The 18,470-nt window shown below is 38.3% G+C and overlaps 1 protein-coding gene and 1 long non-coding RNA gene across 6 annotated transcripts in view; one reads left to right on the forward strand and one right to left on the reverse strand.

Moving 5' to 3' along the window:
• Window positions 1-18,470, reverse strand: part of LOC120471337 (yjeF N-terminal domain-containing 3) — a 97,536-nt gene that overhangs the window by 51,649 nt on the left and 27,417 nt on the right. The window lies entirely within an intron of this gene.
• Window positions 9,162-11,248, forward strand: LOC120490627 (uncharacterized). Of its 2 annotated transcripts, XR_016168608.1 has the most exons (4): window positions 9,162-9,231; window positions 9,325-9,398; window positions 9,478-9,546; window positions 10,431-11,248. It is a non-coding gene; the product is annotated as an uncharacterized LOC120490627 (long non-coding RNA). The 2 variants fall into 2 exon arrangements; XR_016168607.1 differs by having other exon boundaries at window positions 9,164-9,398.

An 18,470-nucleotide genomic window follows, 5' to 3' on the forward strand; every position in this document is an offset into this window, starting at 1 on the left:
AGGGGTAACACTGTCGTTTTTTTTTTGGGTCGAAATTTTGAATTTTGATATCTCAGCTCTGGAAGGGTCTAGAGCCTCCATTTTTGCACTCAGGTCAAAGTCTAACAGCCCTCTATCATAATCCAGAGTTTTGAGAAGATCGGAGAAACTTAATTTTTCGCCCAAAAACGGAAAAAAACGAAAGGGGTAACACTGTCGTTTTTTTTTCGGGTCAAAATTTAGAACTTTGATATCTCAGCTCTGGAAGGGTCTAGAGCCTCCATTTTTGCACTCAGGTCAAAGTCTCGCGGCCCTCTATCATAATCCAGAGTTTCGAGAAGATTGGAGAAACTTAATTTTTCGCCCAAAAACGGAAAAAAACGAAAGGGGTAACACTGTCGTTTTTTTTTCGGGTCAAAATTTTGAATTTTGATATCTCAGCTCTGGAAGGGTCTAGAGCCTCCATTTTTGCACTCAGGTCAAAGTCTCACAGCCCTCTATCATAATCCAGAGTTTTGAGAAGATTGGAGAAACTTAATTTTTCGCCCGAAAATGAAAAAAAAACGAAAGGGGTAACACTGTCGTTTTTTTTTTCGGGTCGAAATTTTGAATTTTGATATCTCAGCTCTGGAAGGGTTTAGAGCCTCCATTTTTGCACTCAGGTCAAAGTCTCACAGCCCTCTATCATAATCCAGAGTTTTGAGAAGATTGGAGAAACTTAATTTTTCGCCCAAAAACGGGAAAAAACAAAAGGGGTAAACTGTCGGGTTTTTTTCGGGTCAAAATTTTGAACTTTGATATCTCAGCTCTGGAAGGGTCTAGAGCCTCCATTTTTGCACTCAGGTCAAAGTCTCACAGCCCTCTATCATAATCCAGAGTTTTGAGAAGATTGGGGAAACTTAATTTTTCGCCCAAAAACGGAAAAAAACGAAAGGGGTAACACTGTCGTTTTTTTTTCGGGTCGAAATTTTGAATTTTGATATCTCAGCTCTGGAAGGGTCTAGAGCCTCCATTTTTGCACTCAGGTCAAAGTCTCACAGCCCTCTATCATAATCCAGAGTTTTGAGAAGATCGGAGAAACTTATTTTTTCGCCCGAAAATGAAAAAAAACGAAAGGGGTAACACTGTCGTTTTTTTTTCGGGTCGAAATTTTGAACTTTGATATCTCAGCTCTGGAAGGGTCTAGAGCCTCCATTTTTGCACTCAGGTCAAAGTCTCACAGCCCTCTATCATAATCCAGAGTTTTGAGAAGATTGGAGAAACTTAATTTTTCGCCCAAAAACGGAAAAAAACGAAAGGGGTAACACTGTCGTTTTTTTTTCGGGTCGAAATTTTGAACTTTGATATCTCAGCTCTGGAAGGGTCTAGAGCCTCCATTTTTGCACTCAGGTCAAAGTCTCACAGCCCTCTATCATAATCCAGAGTTTTGAGAAGATCGGAGAAACTTAATTTTTCGCCCGAAAATGAAAAAAAACGAAAGGGGTAACACTGTCGTTTTTTTTTCGGGTCGAAATTTTGAATTTTGATATCTCAGCTCTGGAAGGGTCTAGAGCCTCCATTTTTGCTCTCAGGTCAAAGTCTCACAGCCCTCTATCATAATCCAGAGTTTTGAGAAGATTGGGGAAACTTAATTTTTCGCCCAAAAACGGAAAAAAACGAAAGGGGTAACACTGTCGTTTTTTTTTCGGGTCGAAATTTTGAATTTTGATATCTCAGCTCTGGAAGGGTCTAGAGCCTCCATTTTTGCACTCAGGTCAAAGTCTCACAGCCCTCTATCATAATCCAGAGTTTCGAGAAGATTGGAGAAACTTAATTTTTCGCCCAAAAACGGAAAAAGACGAAAGGGGTAACACTGTCGTTTTTTTTTTCGGGTCAAAATTTTGAACTTTGATATCTCAGCTCTGGATGGGTCTAGAGCCTCCATTTTTGCACTCAGGTCAAAGTCTCACAGCCCTCTATCATCATCCAGAGTTTTGAGAAGATTGGAGAAACTTAATTTTTCGCCCAAAAACGGAAAAAGACGAAAGGGGTAACACTGTCGGTTTTTTTCGGGTCGAAATTTTGAACTTTGATATCTCAGCTCTGGAAGGGTCTAGAGCCTCCATTTTTGCACTCAGGTCAAAGTCTCACAGCCCTCTATCATAATCCAGAGTTTCGAGAAGATTGGAGAAACTTAATTTTTCGCCCAAAAACGGAAAAAGACGAAAGGGGTAACACTGTCGTTTTTTTTTTCGGGTCAAAATTTTGAACTTTGATATCTCAGCTCTGGAAGGGTCTAGAGCCTCCATTTTTGCACTCAGGTCAAAGTCTCGTGGCCCTCTATCATAATTCAGAGTTTTGAGAAGATCGGAGAAACTTAATTTTTCGCCCGAAAATGAAAAAAAACGAAAGGGGTAACACTGTCGTTTTCTTTTCGGGTCGAAATTTTGAACTGTGATGTCTCAGCTCTGGAAGGGTCTAGAGCCTCCATTTTTGCACTCAGGTCAAAGTCTCACAGCCCTCTATCATAATCCAGAGTTTTGAGAAGATTGGAGAAACTTAATTTTTCGCCCAAAAATGAAAAAAAAACGAAAGGGGTAACACTGTCGTTTTTTTTTTCGGGTCGAAATTTTGAATTTTGATATCTCAGCTCTGGAAGGGTTTAGAGCCTAAATTTTTGCACTCAGGTCAAAGTCTCACAGCCCTCTATCATAATCCAGAGTTTCGAGAAGATTGGAGAAACTTAATTTTTTGCCCAAAAACGGAAAAAAACAAAAGGGGTAACACTGTCGTTTTTTTTTCGGGTCAAAATTTTGAACTTTGATATCTCAGCTCTGGAAGGGTCTAGAGCCTCCATTTTTGCACTCAGGTCAAAGTCTCACAGCCCTCTATCATAATCCAGAGTTTCGAGAAGATTGGAGAAACTTAATTTTTCGCCCAAAAACGGAAAAAAACGAAAGGGGTAACACTGTCGTTTTTTTTTCATGTCGAAATTTTGAATTTTGATATCTCAGCTCTGTAAGGGTCTAGAGCCTCCATTTTTGCACTCAGGTCAAAGTCTCACAGCCCTCTATCATAATCCAGAGTTTTGAGAAGATCGGAGAAACTTAATTTTTCGCCCGAAAATGAAAAAAAACGAAAGGGGTAACACTGTCGTTTTTTTTTCGGGTCGAAATTTTGAATTGTGATATCTCAGCTCTGGAAGGGTCTAGAGCCTCCATTTTTGCTCTCAGGTCAAAGTCTCACAGCCCTCTATCATAATCCAGAGTTTTGAGAAGATTGGGGAAACTTAATTTTTCGCCCAAAAACGGAAAAAAATGAAAGGGGTAACACTGTCGTTTTTTTTTCGGGTCGAAATTTTGAACTTTGATATCTCAGCTCTGGAAGGGTCTAGAGCCTCCATTTTTGCACTCAGGTCAAAGTCTCACAGCCCTCTATCATAATCCAGAGTTTTGAGAAGATTGGAGAAACTTAATTTTTCGCCCAAAAACGGAAAAAAACGAAAGGGGTAACACTGTCGTTTTTTTTTTCGGGTCGAAATTTTGAATTTTGATATCTCAGCTCTGGAAGGGTCTAGAGCCTCCATTTTTGCACTCAGGTCAAAGTCTCGTGGCCCTCTATCATAATTCAGAGTTTTGAGAAGATCGGAGAAACTTAATTTTTCGCCCGAAAATGAAAAAAAAACGAAAGGGGTAACACTGTCGTTTTTTTTTCGGGTCGAAATTTTGAATTGTGATATCTCAGCTCTGGAAGGGTCTAGAGCCTCCATTTTTGCACTCAGGTCAAAGTCTCACAGCCCTCTATCATAATCCAGAGTTTTGAGAAGATTGGAGAAACTTAATTTTTCGCCCAAAAACGGAAAAAGACGAAAGGGGTAACACTGTCGTTTTTTTTCGGGTCAAAATTTTGAACTTTGATATCTCAGCTCTGGAAGGGTCTAGAGCCTCCATTTTTGCACTCAGGTCAAAGTCTCACAGCCCTCTATCATAATCCAGAGTTTCGAGAAGATTGGAGAAACTTAATTTTTCGCCCAAAAACGGAAAAAGACGAAAGGGGTAACACTGTCGTTTTTTTTTCGGGTCAAAATTTTGAACTTTGATATCTCAGCTCTGGAAGGGTTTAGAGCCTCCATTTTTGCACTCAGGTCAAAGTCTCACAGCCCTCTATCATAATCCAGAGTTTCGAGAAGATTGGAGAAACTTAATTTTTTGCCCAAAAACGGAAAAAAACAAAAGGGGTAACACTGTCGTTTTTTTTTCGGGTCAAAATTTTGAACTTTGATATCTCAGCTCTGGAAGGGTCTAGAGCCTCCATTTTTGCACTCAGGTCAAAGTCTCACAGCCCTCTATCATAATCCAGAGTTTCGAGAAGATCGGAGAAACTTTATTTTTCGCCCAAAAACGGAAAAAAACGAAAGGGGTAACACTGTCGTTTTTTTTTCGGGTCAAAAATTTGAACTTTGATATCTCAGCTCTGGAAGGGTCTAGAGCCTCCATTTTTGCACTCAGGTCAAAGTCTCACAGCCCTCTATCATAATCCAGAGTTTTGAGAAGATTGGAGAAACTTAATTTTTCGCCCAAAAACGGAAAAAGACGAAAGGGGTAACACTGTCGTTTTTTTTTCGGGTCGAAATTTTGAATTTTGATATCTCAGCTCTGGAAGGGTCTAGAGCCTCCATTTTTGCACTCAGGTCAAAGTCTCACAGCCCTCTATCATAATCCAGAGTTTTGAGAAGATTGGAGAAACTTAATTTTTCGCCCAAAACGGAAAAAAACGAAAGGGGTAACACTGTCGGTTTTTTTTCGGGTCGAAATTTTGAATTTTGATATCTCAGCTCTGGAAGGGTCTAGAGCCTCCATTTTTGCACTCAGGTCAAAGTCTCACAGCCCTCTATCATAATCCAGAGTTTCGAGAAGATTGGAGAAACTTAATTTTTCGCCCAAAAACGGAAAAAAACAAAAGGGGTAACACTGTCGTTTTTTTTTCGGGTCAAAATTTTTAATTTTGATATCTCAGCTCTGGAAGGGTCTAGAGCCTCCATTTTTGCACTCAGGTCAAAGTCTCGCAGCCCTCTATCATAATCCAGAGTTTCGAGAAGATTGGAGAAACTTAATTTTTCGCCCAAAAACGGAAAAAAACGAAAGGGGTAAGTAACACTGTCGTTTTTTTTCGGGTCAAAATTTTGAATTTTGATATCTCAGCTCTGGAAGGGTCTAGAGCCTCCATTTTTGCACTTAGGTCAAAGTCTCACAGCCCTCTATCATAATCCAGAGTTTTGAGAAGATTGGAGAAACTTAATTTTTCGCCCGAAAATGAAAAAAAAACGAAAGGGGTAACACTGTCGTTTTTTTTTTCGGGTCGAAATTTTGAATTTTGATATCTCAGCTCTGGAAGGCTCTAGAGCCTCCATTTTTGCACTCAGGTCAAAGTCTCGTGGCCCTCTATCATAATTCAGAGTTTTGAGAAGATCGGAGAAACTTAATTTTTCGCCCGAAAATGAAAAAAAACGAAAGGGGTAACACTGTCGTTTTTTTTTCGGGTCGAAATTTTGAATTTTGATATCTCAGCTCTGGAAGGGTTTAGAGCCTCCATTTTTGCACTCAGGTCAAAGTCTCACAGCCCTCTATCATAATCCAGAGTTTCGAGAAGATTGGAGAAACTTAATTTTTTGCCCAAAAACGGAAAAAAACAAAAGGGGTAACACTGTCGTTTTTTTTTTCGGGTCAAAATTTTGAACTTTGATATCTCAGCTCTGGAAGGGTCTAGAGCCTCCATTTTTGCACTCAGGTCAAAGTCTCACAGCCCTCTATCATAATCCAGAGTTTTGAGAAGATTGGAGAAACTTAATTTTTCGCCCAAAAACGGAAAAAAACGAAAGGGGTAACACTGTCGTTTTTTTTCGGGTCGAAATTTTGAATTTTGATATCTCAGCTCTGGAAGGGTCTAGAGCCTCCATTTTTGCACTCAGGTCAAAGTCTCACAGCCCTCTATCATAATCCAGAGTTTTGAGAAGATCGGAGAAACTTAATTTTTCGCCCGAAAATGAAAAAAAACGAAAGGGGTAACACTGTCGTTTTTTTTTCGGGTCGAAATTTTGAATTGTGATATCTCAGCTCTGGAAGGGTCCAGAGCCTCCATTTTTGCTCTCAGGTCAAAGTCTCACAGCCCTCTATCATAATCCAGAGTTTTGAGAAGATTGGGGAAACTTAATTTTTCGCCCAAAAACGGAAAAAAATGAAAGGGGTAACACTGTCATTTTTTTTTCGGGTCGAAATTTTGAACTTTGATATCTCAGCTCTGGAAGGGTCTAGAGCCTCCATTTTTGCACTCAGGTCAAAGTCTCACAGCCCTCTATCATAATCCAGAGTTTTGAGAAGATTGGAGAAACTTAATTTTTCGCCCAAAAACGGAAAAAAAACGAAAGGGGTAACACTGTCGTTTTTTTTTCGGGTCGAAATTTTGAATTTTGATATCTCAGCTCTGGAAGGGTCTAGAGCCTCCATTTTTGCACTCAGGTCAAAGTCTCACAGCCCTCTATCATAATCCAGAGTTTTGAGAAGATCGGAGAAACTTAATTTTTCGCCCGAAAATGAAAAAAAACGAAAGGGGTAACACTGTCGTTTTTTTTTTCGGGTCGAAATTTTGAATTTTGATATCTCAGCTCTGGAAGGGTCTAGAGCCTCCATTTTTGCTCTCAGGTCAAAGTCTCACAGCCCTCTATCATAATCCAGAGTTTTGAGAAGATTGGGGAAACTTAATTTTTCGCCCAAAAACGGAAAAAAATGAAAGGGGTAACACTGTCATTTTTTTTTCGGGTCGAAATTTTGAACTTTGATATCTCAGCTCTGGAAGGGTCTAGAGCCTCCATTTTTGCACTCAGGTCAAAGTCTCACAGCCCTCTATCATAATCCAGAGTTTTGAGAAGATTGGAGAAACTTAATTTTTCGCCCAAAAACGGAAAAAAAACGAAAGGGGTAACACTGTTGTTTTTTTTTCGGGTCGAAATTTTGAATTTTGATATCTCAGCTCTGGAAGGGTCTAGAGCCTCCATTTTTGCACTCAGGTCAAAGTCTCACAGCCCTCTATCATAATCCAGAGTTTCGAGAAGATTGGAGAAACTTAATTTTTCGCCCAAAAACGGAAAAAAACGAAAGGGGTAACACTGTCGTTTTTTTTTCGGGTCAAAATTTTGAATTTTGATATCTCAGCTCTGGAAGGGTCTAGAGCCTCCATTTTTGCACTCAGGTCAAAGTCTCACAGCCCTCTATCATAATCCAGAGTTTTGAGAAGATTGGAGAAACTTAATTTTTCGCCCGAAAATGAAAAAAAAACGAAAGGGGTAACACTGTCGTTTTTTTTTTCGGGTCGAAATTTTGAATTTTGATATCTCAGCTCTGGAAGGGTTTAGAGCCTCCATTTTTGCACTCAGGTCAAAGTCTCACAGCCCTCTATCATAATCCAGAGTTTTGAGAAGATTGGAGAAACTTAATTTTTCGCCCAAAAACGGGAAAAAACAAAAGGGGTAACACTGTCGTTTTTTTTTCGGGTCAAAATTTTGAACTTTGATATCTCAGCTCTGGAAGGGTCTAGAGCCTCCATTTTTGCACTCAGGTCAAAGTCTCACAGCCCTCTATCATAATCCAGAGTTTCGAGAAGATTGGAGAAACTTAATTTTTCGCCCAAAAACGGAAAAAAACGAAAGGGGTAACACTGTCGTTTTTTTTTCGGGTCGAAATTTTGAATTTTGATATCTCAGCTCTGGAAGGGTCTAGAGCCTCCATTTTTGCACTCAGGTCAAAGTCTCACAGCCCTCTATCATAATCCAGAGTTTTGAGAAGATCGGAGAAACTTAATTTTTCGCCCGAAAATGAAAAAAAACGAAAGGGGTAACACTGTCGTTTTTTTTTCGGGTCGAAATTTTGAATTGTGATATCTCAGCTCTGGAAGGGTCTAGAGCCTCCATTTTTGCACTCAGGTCAAAGTCTCACAGCCCTCTATCATAATCCAGAGTTTTGAGAAGATTGGGGAAACTTAATTTTTCGCCCAAAAACGGAAAAAAATGAAAGGGGTAACACTGTCGTTTTTTTTTCGGGTCGAAATTTTGAATTTTGATATCTCAGCTCTGGAAGGGTCTAGAGCCTCCATTTTTGCACTCAGGTCAAAGTCTAACAGCCCTCTATCATAATCCAGAGTTTTGAGAAGATCGGAGAAACTTAATTTTTCGCCCGAAAATGAAAAAAAACGAAAGGGGTAACACTGTCGTTTTTTTTTCGGGTCGAAATTTTTAACTTTGATATCTCAGCTCTGGAAGGGTCTAGAGCCTCCATTTTTGCACTCAGGTCAAAGTCTCAAAGCCCTCTATCATAATCCAGAGTTTTGAGAAGATTGGAGAAACTTAATTTTTCGCCCAAAAACGGAAAAAAACGAAAGGGGTAACACTGTCGTTTTTTTTTCGGGTCGAAATTTTGAATTTTGATATCTCAGCTCTGGAAGGGTCTAGAGCCTCCATTTTTGCACTCAGGTCAAAGTCTCACAGCCCTCTATCATAATCCAGAGTTTTGAGAAGATCGGAGAAACTTAATTTTTCGCCCAAAAACGGAAAAAAACGAAAGGGGTAACACTGTCGTTTTTTTTTCGGGTCGAAATTTTGAATTTTGATATCTCAGCTCTGGAAGGGTCTAGAGCCTCCATTTTTGCACTCAGGTCAAAGTCTCACAGCCCTCTATCATAATCCAGAGTTTTGAGAAGATCGGAGAAACTTAATTTTTCGCCCGAAAACGGAAAAAAACGAAAGGGGTAACACTGTCGTTTTTTTTTTCGGGTCGAAATTTTGAACTTTGATATCTCAGCTCTGGAAGGGTCTAGAGCTATCGAATTAATTTTGAGCCAATAAAAATGAACGTAACTTTTCAAGAAACGAATGAAAATATAATTTGAAACTGAATAAAATATCTTTGAAACTGAAAAAGAATGAACCGCAAGCAATTTTTTTGACTTTGTTTTTAACACACTACATGTTTTGCTAACTATTCCTCATATTTCGTTTACTGATCTACACTTACAAATGCGCTTCCAGAGTTTTCATTTACGTTTCTGAAGTTTTCGTTTACACTCCCTGAGTTTGCGTTCGCTGTTCTGACACAAATCTCTCGTGGGGGCGGGGCTAGTAGCAGTGTATTCTCATTGGCTACTGAACTTTTGATTGACAGCTTCTTGACCTGGAAGTGAAGACGTCAGTGAGTGTTGTGTTTACACGTTTGGATGTGAGCGTCTGTAAGCGCAGCTTTCTATTTCATTTAGGTGATATTAAGTTTATTTCTATATTTATTTACTGCTACACTATATTGTTGATATGATTTCTTATAGAAGGAGTAGTACAGAGAAATGATATAATTTGTCATCGTCGATATCAGAATACTGGATAGCATAGGCTACTCGTGGTAAGTCTGATTGTTTTTATTTTTTTTATTAATTAATACTAAACTAATACTAATTATAATACAGTTCTTGCTTTTTCAGGTGGAGAGGCATATTAGAGTTCAGTGAGAGCCCATAACATTATACAGCAGTGTTGTCTTGATTTAATTGGTAAGTTGTTAGCCCAATCATTACATGTCTTGTTTATCTAACGTTACATACGGTTACAGTCTTCGATTAGATCATATTTGCTTCAATTAGATCATATTTCCCCTCTGCCACCCCAAACAACATTGTGCTAGAGTACTGTACAGTATCTGTACTGTAGCCTACAGTACAAAATGTACTGTATCAGACAATGACCAATGCCTTTGGACCAGAGTGCTGTCAATCACTGCCCGATTCAACTTTGGCAATGTAAAGCCAATTGCTGATTAATTTGTGATGCAGAGTTTTTAAAAGAAGAGAGAGAGTACTTGACCATTTTCCACGTCTCCATTCATAATATGTAAACACTCATTTGTTTTGAAGTATAACCCTGGGCGCAATATTTATTCTGCAAAAGGCAACAAAATGCTTTTTCTGTATCCATATTTGAGTAATAATTATGTTAAAAAAAAACAACATTTTGGAGAAAAATGTTGAATTTTTAATAGTCTTTAATAATTTATATATATATTATATATATATAAATATATATATATATATATATATATATATATATATATATATATATATATATATATATATCCAAATTCAAAACCTAATACATGCAAGTAATTATGACTGAAAAAATCCAGCAACTGGGAGTAGACGCTACACAGCCATGGATAAATGTTTATTGGGCTATAGAGCCATCTACTGGTTACACAATAGTATTACAGATGATAAATGGTGTGTGAGTCAGGTAAACATTTAGTACTGTAAAATCCCTTAAAACATTTATATAATTTGTTTGAAATAATTATTTTAAGTCTGCAAATGGTTACTGCATGTGGGAGTTCAAAGCAGTTTGTATTGTTAGATTATAATATATTTCCTTTCTCATTTTCCAGGGATTTGAGCAACTTTTCCACAAACAAAATTCTGATGCTGACACAGAAGATGGAGTGATAATACCAGAGATCAGCTGTCTCCACCAGACAATAATGTTACTTTGTTCAGACATATCACCTTTGAATGACTGGGATCCTTATCTTCAGACACCTGTTGTATTTTATTTTAATATGATAAAATAGCAAATATTTTAATTTCTTTGGAGCTCTAGATTAAAACAATCACAGTACACAAGAGGTTGCAGTTTATTCTTATTAGTCTCTGCTGATCATGGATTAGCATATCAACAGCATATGAATGGAATAGTTCATCCAAAAATAAAATTCTCACTTATTTTACTCACCCTCATGCTGTCCCAGATGCATTTTACTTTCTTTCTACAGATAAATACGAATTAAGATTTTAAGGAAAGTAATCCATCTCTGCAAGTCCTAAAGATGCTTTAAAAACCACACACAGTGACCGTGATGTCCATGTGACCTCAGTGGATGAATCAATACCTTCTGAAGTGAAACAATAGGATAAGAAAATACTAATAATGTAAACTGTTTTAACTATTAAAAGTAACTTCCGACCAACTGCCATACATTGGTACAATCCACTTGTGTTATGTGGATTCACAGAGATGTATTATTTCATTAAAAATCTTTGTGATTATACATTTTATTATCTATATTATGAGAATACTGTGCATTACATGTATAGTATGCAGTTAATGTTTTGTGGATTCTGGTCTTTCCTGTCATAACTGCATCCAAGACTTTCACTTTGATACTTGTGTATATGCTGTAGTGACAATAAAGAATGAATACATTTATTTAAATTTTTTATTTAAATTCATTTAACTGATTTTATAAGTCATAATTGAACCTGTTGATGATTGTTCAAATATATTTACCATTTTAAATGTGAGAAAATAATATTAACAAAATGAAATAAATAAAATGATCAGCATGATTAAAAAAATACCAACAAAAATATTCTTTGTGTGAAATATGTAATGAAATGCCCTTTGAGGTCTGTATCATCTGACAGCAACCCACGATTGTAATTTTCATATAGTTTAAATTCCTCTTATTTAAGTGATCATACATGATCATTTGATGGTGTAAATGCATATGGTAACAATGAGAAATTTGATGGCCATGGTTGCCAACCTTGATTACCTGGTTGAAGTGAAACTTTCTTGACTGCTGAATATATCACACACGTATACTAGTAGGCTATTCTCTTTATATTGTAATAGCACAACCTGCCTAACATGCAAACGAATCATCAAGAATAAACAAATATTCTCCTAAAACATTGGACAAAATATTTTAAGTAGTCATATACAGTGGGCCTACTTTGATGTACAATTACAGCTGAATAGACTGATCTCTTGTGAACCTAAAAGCTTCTGTTGACAAAGTAATCGCAGCAGAAGGTAAATACAGATAAAATTAAAAAACAAACGTAACTTAATATCACTAAAATGAAATAGAAAGCTGCGCTTACAGACGCTCACATCCACACGTGTAAACACAACTCTGACGTCTTCACTTCCACGTCAAGAAGCTGTCAATCAAAAGCTCAGTAGCCAATGAGAATACACTGCTACTAGCCCCGCCCCCACGAGAGATTTGTGTCAGAACAGCGAACGCAAACTCAGGGAGTGTAAACGAAAACTTCAGAAACGTAAATGAAAACTCTGGAAGCGCATTTGTAAGTGTAGATCAGTAAACGAAATATGAGGAATAGTTAGTAAAACATGTAGTGTGTTAAAAACAAAGTCAAAAAAATTGCTTGCGGTTCATTCTTTTTCAGTTTCAAAGATATTTTATTCAGTTTCAAATTATATTTTCATTCGTTTCTTGAAAAGTTACGTTCATTTTTATTGGCTCAATATTAATTCCATATAGAGCCTCCATTTTTGCACTCAGGTCAAAGTCTCACAGCCCTCTATCATAATCCAGAGTTTTGAGAAGATTGGGGAAACTTAATTTTTCGCCCAAAAACGGAAAAAAACGAAAGGGGTAACACTGTCGTTTTTTTTTCGGGTCGAAATTTTGAACTTTGATATCTCAGCTCTGGAAGGGTCTAGAGCCTCCATTTTTGCACTCAGGTCAAAGTCTCACAGCCCTCTATCATAATCCAGAGTTTTGAGAAGATCGGAGAAACTTAATTTTTCGCCCGAAAATGAAAAAAACGAAAGGGGTAACACTGTCGTTTTTTTTTTCGGGTCGAAATTTTGAATTTTGATATCTCAGCTCTGGAAGGGTCTAGAGCCTCCATTTTTGCTCTCAGGTCAAAGTCTCACAGCCCTCTATCATAATCCAGAGTTTTGAGAAGATTGGGGAAACTTAATTTTTCGCCCAAAAACGGAAAAAAACGAAAGGGGTAACACTGTCGTTTTTTTTTCGGGTCGAAATTTTGAACTTTGATATCTCAGCTCTGGAAGGGTCTAGAGCCTCCATTTTTGCACTCAGGTCAAAGTCTCACAGCCCTCTATCATAATCCAGAGTTTTGAGAAGATTGGAGAAACGTAATTTTTCGCCCGAAAATGAAAAAAAACGAAAGGGGTAACACTGTCGTTTTTTTTTCGGGTCGAAATTTTGAATTTTGATATCTCAGCTCTGGAAGGGTCTAGAGCCTCCATTTTTGCACTCAGGTCAAAGTCTCACAGCCCTCTATCATAATCCAGAGTTTTGAGAAGATCGGAGAAACTTAATTTTTCGCCCGAAAATGAAAAAAACGAAAGGGGTAACACTGTCGTTTTTTTTTTCGGGTCGAAATTTTGAATTTTGATATCTCAGCTCTGGAAGGGTCTAGAGCCTCCATTTTTGCACTCAGGTCAAAGTCTCACAGCCCTCTATCATAATCCAGAGTTTTGAGAAGATTGGAGAAACTTAATTTTTCGCCCAAAAACGGAAAAAGACGAAAGGGGTAACACTGTCGTTTTTTTTCGGGTCAAAATTTTGAACTTTGATATCTCAGCTCTGGAAGGGTCTAGAGCCTCCATTTTTGCACTCAGGTCAAAGTCTCACAGCCCTCTATCATAATCCAGAGTTTCGAGAAGATTGGAGAAACTTAATTTTTCGCCCAAAAACGGAAAAAAACGAAAGGGGTAACACTGTCGTTTTTTTTTTCGGGTCAAAATTTTGAATTTTGATATCTCAGCTCTGGAAGGGTCTAGAGCCTCCATTTTTGCACTCAGGTCAAAGTCTCACAGCCCTCTATCATAATCCAGAGTTTTGAGAAGATTGGAGAAACTTAATTTTTCGCCCGAAAATGAAAAAAAACGAAAGGGGTAACACTGTCGTTTTTTTTTTTCGGGTCGAAATTTTGAATTTTGATATCTCAGCTCTGGAAGGGTTTAGAGCCTCCATTTTTGCACTCAGGTCAAAGTCTCACAGCCCTCTATCATAATCCAGAGTTTTGAGAAGATTGGAGAAACTTAATTTTTCGCCCAAAAACGGGAAAAAACAAAAGGGGTAAACTGTCGGGTTTTTTTCGGGTCAAAATTTTGAACTTTGATATCTCAGCTCTGGAAGGGTCTAGAGCCTCCATTTTTGCACTCAGGTCAAAGTCTCACAGCCCTCTATCATAATCCAGAGTTTCGAGAAGATTGGAGAAACTTAATTTTTCGCCCAAAAACGGAAAAAAACGAAAGGGGTAACACTGTCGTTTTTTTTTCGGGTCGAAATTTTGAATTTTGATATCTCAGCTCTGGAAGGGTCTAGAGCCTCCATTTTTGCACTCAGGTCAAAGTCTCACAGCCCTCTATCATAATCCAGAGTTTTGAGAAGATCGGAGAAACTTAATTTTTCGCCCGAAAATGAAAAAAAACGAAAGGGGTAACACTGTCGTTTTTTTTTTCGGGTCGAAATTTTGAATTGTGATATCTCAGCTCTGGAAGGGTCTAGAGCCTCCATTTTTGCACTCAGGTCAAAGTCTCACAGCCCTCTATCATAATCCAGAGTTTTGAGAAGATTGGGGAAACTTAATTTTTCGCCCAAAAACGGAAAAAAACGAAAGGGGTAACACTGTCGTTTTTTTTTCGGGTCGAAATTTTGAATTTTGATATCTCAGCTCTGGAAGGGTCTAGAGCCTCCATTTTTGCACTCAGGTCAAAGTCTCACAGCCCTCTATCATAATCCAGAGTTTTGAGAAGATCGGAGAAACTTATTTTTTCGCCCGAAAATGAAAAAAAACGAAAGGGGTAACACTGTCGTTTTTTTTTCGGGTCGAAATTTTGAACTTTGATATCTCAGCTCTGGAAGGGTCTAGAGCCTCCATTTTTGCACTCAGGTCAAAGTCTCACAGCCCTCTATCATAATCCAGAGTTTTGAGAAGATTGGAGAAACTTAATTTTTCGCCCAAAAACGGAAAAAAACGAAAGGGGTAACACTGTCGTTTTTTTTTCGGGTCGAAATTTTGAACTTTGATATCTCAGCTCTGGAAGGGTCTAGAGCCTCCATTTTTGCACTCAGGTCAAAGTCTCACAGCCCTCTATCATAATCCAGAGTTTTGAGAAGATCGGAGAAACTTAATTTTTCGCCCGAAAATGAAAAAAAACGAAAGGGGTAACACTGTCGTTTTTTTTTCGGGTCGAAATTTTGAATTTTGATATCTCAGCTCTGGAAGGGTCTAGAGCCTCCATTTTTGCTCTCAGGTCAAAGTCTCACAGCCCTCTATCATAATCCAGAGTTTTGAGAAGATTGGGGAAACTTAATTTTTCGCCCAAAAACGGAAAAAAACGAAAGGGGTAACACTGTCGTTTTTTTTTCGGGTCGAAATTTTGAATTTTGATATCTCAGCTCTGGAAGGGTCTAGAGCCTCCATTTTTGCACTCAGGTCAAAGTCTCACAGCCCTCTATCATAATCCAGAGTTTCGAGAAGATTGGAGAAACTTAATTTTTCGCCCAAAAACGGAAAAAGACGAAAGGGGTAACACTGTCGTTTTTTTTTTCGGGTCAAAATTTTGAACTTTGATATCTCAGCTCTGGAAGGGTCTAGAGCCTCCATTTTTGCACTCAGGTCAAAGTCTCACAGCCCTCTATCATCATCCAGAGTTTTGAGAAGATTGGAGAAACTTAATTTTTCGCCCAAAAACGGAAAAAGACGAAAGGGGTAACACTGTCGTTTTTTTTCGGGTCAAAATTTTGAACTTTGATATCTCAGCTCTGGAAGGGTCTAGAGCCTCCATTTTTGCACTCAGGTCAAAGTCTCACAGCCCTCTATCATAATCCAGAGTTTCGAGAAGATTGGAGAAACTTAATTTTTCGCCCAAAAACGGAAAAAGACGAAAGGGGTAACACTGTCGTTTTTTTTTTCGGGTCAAAATTTTGAACTTTGATATCTCAGCTCTGGAAGGGTCTAGAGCCTCCATTTTTGCACTCAGGTCAAAGTCTCGTGGCCCTCTATCATAATTCAGAGTTTTGAGAAGATCGGAGAAACTTAATTTTTCGCCCGAAAATGAAAAAAAACGAAAGGGGTAACACTGTCGTTTTCTTTTCGGGTCGAAATTTTGAACTGTGATGTCTCAGCTCTGGAAGGGTCTAGAGCCTCCATTTTTGCACTCAGGTCAAAGTCTCACAGCCCTCTATCATAATCCAGAGTTTTGAGAAGATTGGAGAAACTTAATTTTTCGCCCGAAAATGAAAAAAAAACGAAAGGGGTAACACTGTCGTTTTTTTTTTCGGGTCGAAATTTTGAATTTTGATATCTCAGCTCTGGAAGGGTTTAGAGCCTAAATTTTTGCACTCAGGTCAAAGTCTCACAGCCCTCTATCATAATCCAGAGTTTCGAGAAGATTGGAGAAACTTAATTTTTTGCCCAAAAACGGAAAAAAACAAAAGGGGTAACACTGTCGTTTTTTTTTTTCGGGTCGAAATTTTGAATTTTGATATCTCAGCTCTGGAAGGGTTTAGAGCCTCCATTTTTGCACTCAGGTCAAAGTCTCACAGCCCTCTATCATAATCCAGAGTTTTGAGAAGATTGGAGAAACTTAATTTTTCGCCCAAAAACGGGAAAAAACAAAAGGGGTAAACTGTCGGGTTTTTTTCGGGTCAAAATTTTGAACTTTGATATCTCAGCTCTGGAAGGGTCTAGAGCCTCCATTTTTGCACTCAGGTCAAAGTCTCACAGCCCTCTATCATAATCCAGAGTTTCGAGAAGATTGGAGAAACTTAATTTTTCGCCCAAAAACGGAAAAAAACGAAAGGGGTAACACTGTCGTTTTTTTTTCGGGTCGAAATTTTGAATTTTGATATCTCAGCTCTGGAAGGGTCTAGAGCCTCCATTTTTGCACTCAGGTCAAAGTCTCACAGCCCTCTATCATAATCCAGAGTTTTGAGAAGATCGGAGAAACTTAATTTTTCGCCCGAAAATGAAAAAAAACGAAAGGGGTAACACTGTCGTTTTTTTTTTCGGGTCGAAATTTTGAATTGTGATATCTCAGCTCTGGAAGGGTCTAGAGCCTCCATTTTTGCACTCAGGTCAAAGTCTCACAGCCCTCTATCATAATCCAGAGTTTTGAGAAGATTGGGGAAACTTAATTTTTCGCCCAAAAACGGAAAAAAACGAAAGGGGTAACACTGTCGTTTTTTTTTCGGGTCGAAATTTTGAATTTTGATATCTCAGCTCTGGAAGGGTCTAGAGCCTCCATTTTTGCACTCAGGTCAAAGTCTCACAGCCCTCTATCATAATCCAGAGTTTTGAGAAGATCGGAGAAACTTATTTTTTCGCCCGAAAATGAAAAAAAACGAAAGGGGTAACACTGTCGTTTTTTTTTCGGGTCGAAATTTTGAACTTTGATATCTCAGCTCTGGAAGGGTCTAGAGCCTCCATTTTTGCACTCAGGTCAAAGTCTCACAGCCCTCTATCATAATCCAGAGTTTTGAGAAGATTGGAGAAACTTAATTTTTCGCCCAAAAACGGAAAAAAACGAAAGGGGTAACACTGTCGTTTTTTTTTCGGGTCGAAATTTTGAACTTTGATATCTCAGCTCTGGAAGGGTCTAGAGCCTCCATTTTTGCACTCAGGTCAAAGTCTCACAGCCCTCTATCATAATCCAGAGTTTTGAGAAGATCGGAGAAACTTAATTTTTCGCCCGAAAATGAAAAAAAACGAAAGGGGTAACACTGTCGTTTTTTTTTCGGGTCGAAATTTTGAATTTTGATATCTCAGCTCTGGAAGGGTCTAGAGCCTCCATTTTTGCTCTCAGGTCAAAGTCTCACAGCCCTCTATCATAATCCAGAGTTTTGAGAAGATTGGGGAAACTTAATTTTTCGCCCAAAAACGGAAAAAAACGAAAGGGGTAACACTGTCGTTTTTTTTTCGGGTCGAAATTTTGAATTTTGATATCTCAGCTCTGGAAGGGTCTAGAGCCTCCATTTTTGCACTCAGGTCAAAGTCTCACAGCCCTCTATCATAATCCAGAGTTTCGAGAAGATTGGAGAAACTTAATTTTTCGCCCAAAAACGGAAAAAGACGAAAGGGGTAACACTGTCGTTTTTTTTTTCGGGTCAAAATTTTGAACTTTGATATCTCAGCTCTGGAAGGGTCTAGAGCCTCCATTTTTGCACTCAGGTCAAAGTCTCACAGCCCTCTATCATCATCCAGAGTTTTGAGAAGATTGGAGAAACTTAATTTTTCGCCCAAAAACGGAAAAAGACGAAAGGGGTAACACTGTCGTTTTTTTTCGGGTCAAAATTTTGAACTTTGATATCTCAGCTCTGGAAGGGTCTAGAGCCTCCATTTTTGCACTCAGGTCAAAGTCTCACAGCCCTCTATCATAATCCAGAGTTTCGAGAAGATTGGAGAAACTTAATTTTTCGCCCAAAAACGGAAAAAGACGAAAGGGGTAACACTGTCGTTTTTTTTTTCGGGTCAAAATTTTGAACTTTGATATCTCAGCTCTGGAAGGGTCTAGAGCCTCCATTTTTGCACTCAGGTCAAAGTCTCGTGGCCCTCTATCATAATTCAGAGTTTTGAGAAGATCGGAGAAACTTAATTTTTCGCCCGAAAATGAAAAAAAACGAAAGGGGTAACACTGT

This window comes from Pimephales promelas, chromosome 5 (genome assembly GCF_988280905.1).
Source record: "Pimephales promelas chromosome 5, fPimPro1.hap1.1, whole genome shotgun sequence".
Lineage (NCBI taxonomy): Eukaryota > Metazoa > Chordata > Actinopteri > Cypriniformes > Leuciscidae > Pimephales > Pimephales promelas.